We start from the raw sequence: 8,154 nt of genomic DNA on the forward strand, positions 1-8,154 counted from the left end.
CCCCTCCCAAAGTTCACCATTCAGCCGGGGATTGGACAGCCTCATAAAGCAAAACAGGGCTCATGAGTCACAGCAGTCCAGGGACAAGGACTAGAAGGCAGGAGGGGACAGGGAAGCTGGTGATAGGGAACCCAAGTTTGAAAAGGGACAGTGTTGACATGTCATGGGGTTGTTAAACATTGTCATAGGGCAATATGTGTACTAACTGTCTAATGAGAAACTACTTGTTCTGCAAACTTTCATCTAAGGTGCAAAAAAAATTATGTGAGATCAAATTAACAACAGTAACTCAAAAGGTTTGATGGGAAGCCTAGGGGACAGTGAGTTGAAGACAACAGTGATGGAATAATTTGGGAAAGGACAGTGAGAATAGCAGAACAAGTGGAAGAATGTAATCGATGTCACTGAATTGTACATGTAGAAACTTTCGAAATGGTGTAACTTTGGCTATGTATATTTTCACCAAAAAAAAGTTCACAAGGTCAAGAAGGGAGAGTGTTGACATGTCGTTGGGTTGTTAACCAATGTCATAAAACAATATGTGTACTGACTGTTTCATGAGAAACTATTTGTTCTATTTGTTCTGTAAACTTTCATCTAAAGTACAATAAAAAAATTTTTTTTTTAAATTATGAGACATGCAGTGAAACAAGTACAGCCCATACATACACAGGTTAAAAAAAAACAATCAGAAACTGTCTTTGATGAAGCTTAGACATTGGACTTATTAAACAAAGATTTTAAATCAGCTATTTTAAGTATGTTCAAAGAGCTAAAGAAAACCATGCCTAAAGAAGTGAAGTATGAAAATGACATATCACTAAATATAGTATCAATAAAGACACTGAATTTACAAAAAAGAACCAAATAGAAATTCTTGGGTTGAAATGTACAATAACTGAAATGAAAAATTCACTAGATGGGCTCAACAGCAAGTTTGAGCAAGCAGAAGAAAACACTGGCAAACCTGAAGATAGGTCAATTGAGATTATCCAGTCTGAGAAATAGAAAGAAAATAGAATAAAGATAGATGAATAGAACCTCAGAGACTTGTGGGACACCATACCAACATACACATTAGGACAGCCCCAGAAAGAATGGAGAAAGAGAAAGGGGAGAAAGAATATTTGAAGAAATAATGGTTGAAAACATCCCAAACTGGATGAAAAACGTGAATATACACATTCAAGAAGCTCAACAAACCCCAACTAGAATAAACTCAAAGAGATCCACACCTAGACATATCATAATAAAATTGTAGAAAGCCAATGACAAAAAGTCTTGAAAGCAGCAAGTGAGAAGCAACTCATCAAGTACAAAGGACCCTCATTAATATAGTAACAGCTGATTTCTCATCAGCAACCAGGGAAGAAAGAGGCATATTCAAAGGGCTGAAGGAAAAGAAAACTATTAAACATGAATTCTATACCCAGCAAAACTGTCCTTCAAAAATGGAGGCGAACTTAAGACATTCCCAGATAAATAAAAACTGAGAGAACTCATCACTAGCAAATCTTCCCTGCAAGAAATACTAAAGATAGCCCTTCAGCATGAAATGAAAAGACATTAAACAATAATTAAAATCCATATGAAGAAAGAAGGAGCATCAATAAAGGTAATTACATGGGTAAATATAATATACAGCATAAATATACTTTTGTTTGTAACTCTTTTCCTATCTGATTTAAAACACAAATGCATAAAGCAACAACTATAATATTGTGTTGATGAGCTTATAATAGGATTAGAATGCGTAAATCTATAGTTTGTATGACAGTAATAGCAGAGAAGAGGGGAGAGGTAATGAAGCTAAATTAGAGCAAAGTTTTGTTTACTATTAAAATTACATTGACATTAACCCAAACTGGACTGTTTTAATTTAAAGACGTTAACTGCAATCCTCAAGGCAACCACTAAGAAAATAAATAAAAAATATAGTAAAATAAACAAGGGAATTAAAATGGTATACTAGAAAATATGTGTTAAAGACAAAGAAGGCAGTAATGGAGGGACAGAGGAACAAAAAAAAAAAATAAGATATAGCAAAATGGCAAACCTAAATTTTACCTTATCAGTAATTACACTGAATATAAGTGGATTAAACACTCTAATATAAAGGCAGAGACGGGTAGAATTAATTTAAAAAAAAAAATGATCCAACAATATGCAGGCCACGAAAGAAACACTTTAGATTCAATGACACAAATAGGTTGAAAGTAAAAGGATGGAAAAGATATTCCATGCATACAGGGAAAAAAAAAGGTGGAGTGTCTACTAATATCAATCAAAATGGACTTTAAGACAAAAACTGTTACTAGAGACAAAGGACATTTATTAAGGATAATAGGGTCAATCCATCAAGAAGATAAAACAGTTGTAAACATATGTGAACCTAACAACCAGAAAAAAAAATTTGCCATCGAGTCAATTCTGACTATAGTCACCCTATAGGACAGAGTAGAACTGACCCACATAGTTTCCAAGGGGCAGCTGGTGGATTCAAACTGCCAATCTTTTGGTTAGCAGCTGAACACTTAACCACTGAGCCACCAGGACTCCAAACCTAACAGAGCCCCAAAATACATAAAGCAAAAACTGATTAAAAATAAATAAATAAAATAGACAATTCAACAATAATAGTTGGAGGCTTCAATATTCAACTTGCAATAATGGGTAGAACAACTACACCAAAGGTTAATAAGGAAACAGAAGACTTGAACAACACTATAAACCCAGTAGCTATAACAGACATTTATTTAAAAGAACTCCACTCAACAACAGCAGAATACACATTCTTCTCAAGTGCACATGGAACATTTTCCAGGACAAACCATATGTTAGGCTATAAATGTAAATGTAAAGGGACAAAGTAGGATTTTCACCCACAACAGAATGAATTAGCAATCAATATAGAGGAAATCTGGAAATTCACAAATACATGGAAATGACACACTCCTAAATAACCAACGGGTTAAAGAAGAAATCACAAGGGAAATTAGAAAATACTTTGAGATGAATGAAAACAAAAATGAAATGTACCAAAACTTATGAGATGCAGTGAAATCAGTACTTAGTGGAAAATTTATAGCTGTAAACACTTATATTAAAAAATAAGATCAATGTAGAAAATTCAAACTCAGAAAAAGACCAGACTTACTGGTCTGATGGAGACTGGAGAAACCCCAAGAGTATGGCCCTCAGTCATCTTTTTAGCTCAGTACTGAAGTCACTCCTGTGGTTCACCCTTCAGCCAAAGATTTGACAGGCCCATAAAACAATAATACACATAGCTCAACCATATATACGAGACCAAATGGGCACACCAGCACAGCGGCAAGGACAAGAAGGCAGGAGGGGACAGGAAAGCTGGATGAATGGAAATGGGGAACCCAAGATCGAGAAGGAGAGAGTGTTGACACATTATGGGGTTTGCAACCAATGTCATAAAACAATATGTGTATTAATTGTTTAATGAGAAACTAATTTGCGTTGTAAATCTTCACCTAAAGTATAATAAAAAATTAATTAAAAAAAATAAAATCAAGACTAAAGAGACATGACAATTAAATGCAATGCAGTACTCTACACTGGATTCTGGAACAGAAAAGGGACATTAATGGAAAAACTGTTAAGTCCAAAATAAGTCTGGAGTTTAATTCAATAATCATGTATCAATGTAAGTTTCTTTAAAATAAATAAATAAATAAACAATAATAACCCACTTCCGTTGAGTCAGTTCTGACTCCTAGCAATACTATAGGACAGAGTAGAACTTCCCCATAGGGTTTCCAAGGCTGTAAATCTTAACAGAAGCAGACTGCCACATCTTACTCCTACAGAATGGCTAGTGGGTTTGAACAGCCAAACTTTTAGCTAGCAGCGTGCGCCACCAGGGCTCCTGTAAGTTTCTTAGTTTTGACAAATGTACTATGGTAATGTAAGATGTCATTTAATGTAACAAAGGGGGAAACTGGGTGAGGGAATGCTCTGTACTAGCTTTGAAACTTTTCTGTAAATGTAAAATTATTGCAAAATAAAAAGATCATTTTAAACAATGTAAGGTCACCATACAAACCAGAATAGCTAAAGTAAAAAAGATAAAAAATACCATGTGGTAGCAAGAATACATAGCAACTAGAATTCTCATTCATTGCTGGATGGAGTGCAAATTAGTATAATCATTTTAAAAAAGTAACTGGCAGTATTGGACATCATGCTTGGTAAAGCAGAGGGTCAAAGAAAAAGAGGAAGACCCTCAGTGAGATGGACTGACACAGTGGCTGCAACAGTGGGCTCAAGCATAATAATGATTGTGTGGACGGCGCAGGACAGGGCAGTGTTTCATTGTACGTGGGGTCACTGGGAGTTGGAACCAACTCGAAAGCACCTAACAACAACAACTGACACTGAACATATGTATATCTCTATAACCCAGGAATCCACTCCCAGGCATACACTCAACCAAAACTACACGTCATGTACTAGAATTTTTACAGCAACACTATTCATAAAATCTCAATCTGGAAACTATACAAATGTCCATTAACAATATAATAAATAAATAACCTGTGGTACAGTCACAAAATAGAATACTACACAGAAATAAAAAATAAAGAATCTACAACTTCAAGCAACCATATGGATGAATATCAAATATATTAAGTGAAAGAAGTCCAGACACAAAAGAAAACATACTGTATGATTTCATTTGCATAAAACACAAAAAAAGGTGCATCTAATACTAGAAATCAGGATAGTGGTTAGCCTTGGGTGGGGTAGGTGGGGGCGGTTAGTGACTAGAAGGAGCACAAGAAGCTCTTCTGGGGTGATATAATATTCTATGTTGTAACCTGGGTGGCTGGAATAAGGGCATGTTTGGTTTGGGAAAACTCAACAAGTTGTATCATTAATATTGTAGTGCAATGAGTTTCTCTTATATACGGCCTTTCTGGCCCTGGGTTTGTAAGTCCGCCAAAAAATAATTGGTTGGCCTCCAGTCTATCCTGTGATTGGTCTATTTTACTCACTGTGATAATTGAGATTGTGTATCAACTTGGTTGGGCCATGATTCTCAGTGGTTTGGCAGTTGTGATGTAGTTTGGCAGTCATGTGATGATGTGATCAATTCCATGATGAGATTTGACATAGTGCAATCACCTCCCTGATAGGATCTGCTGGGAGTAGCCAATCAGTTGAAAGGGGGTTTTCTTGGGGGTGTGGCCTGAATCAAATATAAGCGGACTTTCTGGCAAGACTGGTGGACTTTTGCTCACTCTGGATCCTGCAGCTGGCTCCTGTTCATCTGACCTCTGGTTCTTAAAGACTGGAGCTAGCAGCTTACCTGCCGTCTTGCTTGCCGATCTTGGGATTCGTCAGTCTTCACAGTCTGTGAGCAAGAACCTTGTTGTCTGACCTGCCAACTTTGGGTTTGCCAGCCCCTGTGGTTACATGAATCAGGATAAGCCTCTATCCTGACCCATGGATTTGGGACGTTCCAGCCTCTACAACCACATGAGCCATTTCCTTGATATTAATCTCTTTCTGTACATATTTATAAGCTTTACTGGTTTTGCTTCTCTAGAGAACCCAACCCGTAGTGATTTCCCCAGTTCCATAATGCATAATTGGAATAGACATACTCATCAACAGGCAAACTCCCCACTCTGGATCCCTGACATGTGGAATAAGGGCTATTATAGCAGGAAAGGTCAAGCAGAAGCCATTAGAACTGCCCCTACCTAGGAAAATAGTAAACCAAAAGCAATATTGCATTCCTGGAGGGTTTGCAGAGATTACTGCCACCATCAAGCACTTGAAGGATGCAGGGGTAGTGACTCCCTCCACATCACCATTCAACTCACCTCTTTGGCCTACGTGAAAAACGGATCTTGGAGAATGACAGTGGATTATTGGAAACTTAACCAGGTGGTGAGTCCAAGTGTAGCTGCTGCTCCAGATGTAGTTTCATTGCTTGATCAAATTAATACATCTCCTGATACCTGGTATGCAGCTATTGATCTGGCTAATGCCTTTTTCTTCATAGCTGTTTCGAAGGACCATCAGAAGCACTTTGCCTTCAGTTGGCAAGGCCAGCAATACACTTTCAGTTGCCTACCCCAGAGCTACATCAACTCTCCAGCCCTATGTCATAATTTAATCCATAGGGACCTCACTCCACCAAGAAAGTAGTGCCAGGAGCAGAGTGCATCCTTTGGACTCAAGGTCCCTGTGCTGAGACGCTCCTAGACCAGAGGAAAATTGATGATAAGGATGTTCCTCCAGAGTCGACAGAGAGAGAAAGCTGAAGTGAAGCCCCTAAAAGAACTGTAATATGGCAAGAGACCTGGGAGGGACCTATGGCAGAGAGCCAATGATGGCAGCAGAAAACTGCTGCTAGGAGAGAAGCAGCTGAGCAAACTGTTATGCTGGCCACGAGCTGGGCCAGTTAGCAGCTTTGAGGCCTTTTTTGAATGGCAGAGAGGCCTGCTCAGAAGGCAGAGAGGTCTCTTTGCACAACAAAGAGGCCTACTAGCAGCAGAGAGCAGCTGAGAGAGTTGTCCTGGTTGAAAGCTGTCCTGATGGATGAACTGTATCCTATTCTGAGTTGTGTCCTGTTACCTCTAAGTTGATTCTGGTCCTAAGTTGAGTTGTAGCCTGTTACTTCCTTAATAAGCCTGTGAGTTCTATGTGGCCACTGCAACAAATTATCGAATCCAGCAGAGGAGTAGAGAGTGCTGTGGAGGGAACACCTGGTGTCAGAAATGGTGAAAAAGTTGGAGAGTGGAAGTGTATGTCTGACCTCCACCTCACAGAAACCAGCTTTGTACCAGTCCAGATTCTTATCTCTCAGAAATTTAGGCAATTCCTTACACCACATCTCAAATATCTATGCATTTTTCTTACATATACTATATTTCAATAAAAAGGTTTTTTAAGCAAGGTTATTCTTTAGTAAGGGATCATTTCATATTTTAAATAATATAAGTAAATATAAGGAGCCCTGATGGTGCAGTGGTTAAAACACTCAGCTGCTAACAAAAAGGTCAGCAGTTCGAACCCACTAGCTGCTCTGCAGAAAAAAGATGTGGCAGTCTGCTTCCATAAAGATTTACAGCCTTGGAAATCCTATAGGGCAGTTCTACTCTATCATCACATAGGGCGGTCACTATGAGTCGAAATCGACTCGACAGCACCTAACACCAACAACAAATATAACTAAGTAATTTTATATAAAAGCTTCTCTAAGTTATATAATTTACTAATTTTTATAATTTCCATGAGATAGATAATATTGTATACATGAAAGGATATGAGTGGGACTCTTCCTTTTGCTCTGGGATTGTCAACCAGCCACAAAACTGGGAGAAAAGGGACTAGTAACACATATTCTAAAGAGCAACCTATGATTGAGGCCAGATCCTCCTCTTAGGATTATTAAAGGTTGTAGAACAAGCTCTGCAATCACAAAACACCTTTCTCCTTCCCAGTTATTTTAAGGAAACTGAGAAGGGAAGGTATGAAATCTCAGCTTAGTGGGATGGAGACAGGTTGAGACACTTTTCCCCTCAACTTCCAAGACAAGTGAGGAGGAAACTCTAAGAATATTCTTATAGATACTAGGAGTGCCTTCAAAAAGGGGAGACTGGCATCTCATTCCCTAGTTGACCTAGGCAGCAGATTTGATTATATGTTCTGGCTGAGCAGAGTAAAAGGAAATTAGAGAGAGACGGATGGCAGAGAGGAAGCAGAAGTAGAGCATTTTGCACTGCCATTTAGCATGGCAAGGTTGACTCCTAGATTAAATGGAAATTGTGGAAAATAGCTACAACTGACACACCTTGCTAATGGAACCTACCCCAAGAAGGGTGGCTGCTAATTAAAAGGCTCCAGAAGCAAGATGATGTGGGGTAAACAGCAAGGAGAGGTAAGTGGGGGTGATACCGGAAAACGTCAAATCAGAACCAGATTTCCCACATCAGGGACCTAAGCATTAGTGAATGACCAGCAAGTTGTGGGCCAGCAAGATTGTGGGCAAATGTGGGCAGTGATACATTAAAAAAAAAAAGTGAAACAATTTCATGCTGATACCACAAGAAAATTGAATTTTTTAATTAACTAGTTGTGTGTGTGTGTGTGTGTGTGTGTGTGTGTGTG

The 8,154-nt window shown here is 38.5% G+C and overlaps 1 protein-coding gene across 2 annotated transcripts in view; it reads right to left on the minus strand.

Annotated features, from left to right (window-relative positions):
• The window catches only part of SYCP1 (synaptonemal complex protein 1), a 145,736-nt gene that overhangs the window by 7,406 nt on the left and 130,176 nt on the right, over nt 1–8,154 (minus strand). The gene's annotated exons all lie outside the window — the stretch shown is intronic.

This window comes from Trichechus manatus, unplaced genomic scaffold (assembly GCF_000243295.1).
Source record: "Trichechus manatus latirostris isolate Lorelei unplaced genomic scaffold, TriManLat1.0 scaffold00073, whole genome shotgun sequence".
NCBI classification, from domain to species: Eukaryota; Metazoa; Chordata; class Mammalia; order Sirenia; family Trichechidae; genus Trichechus; species Trichechus manatus.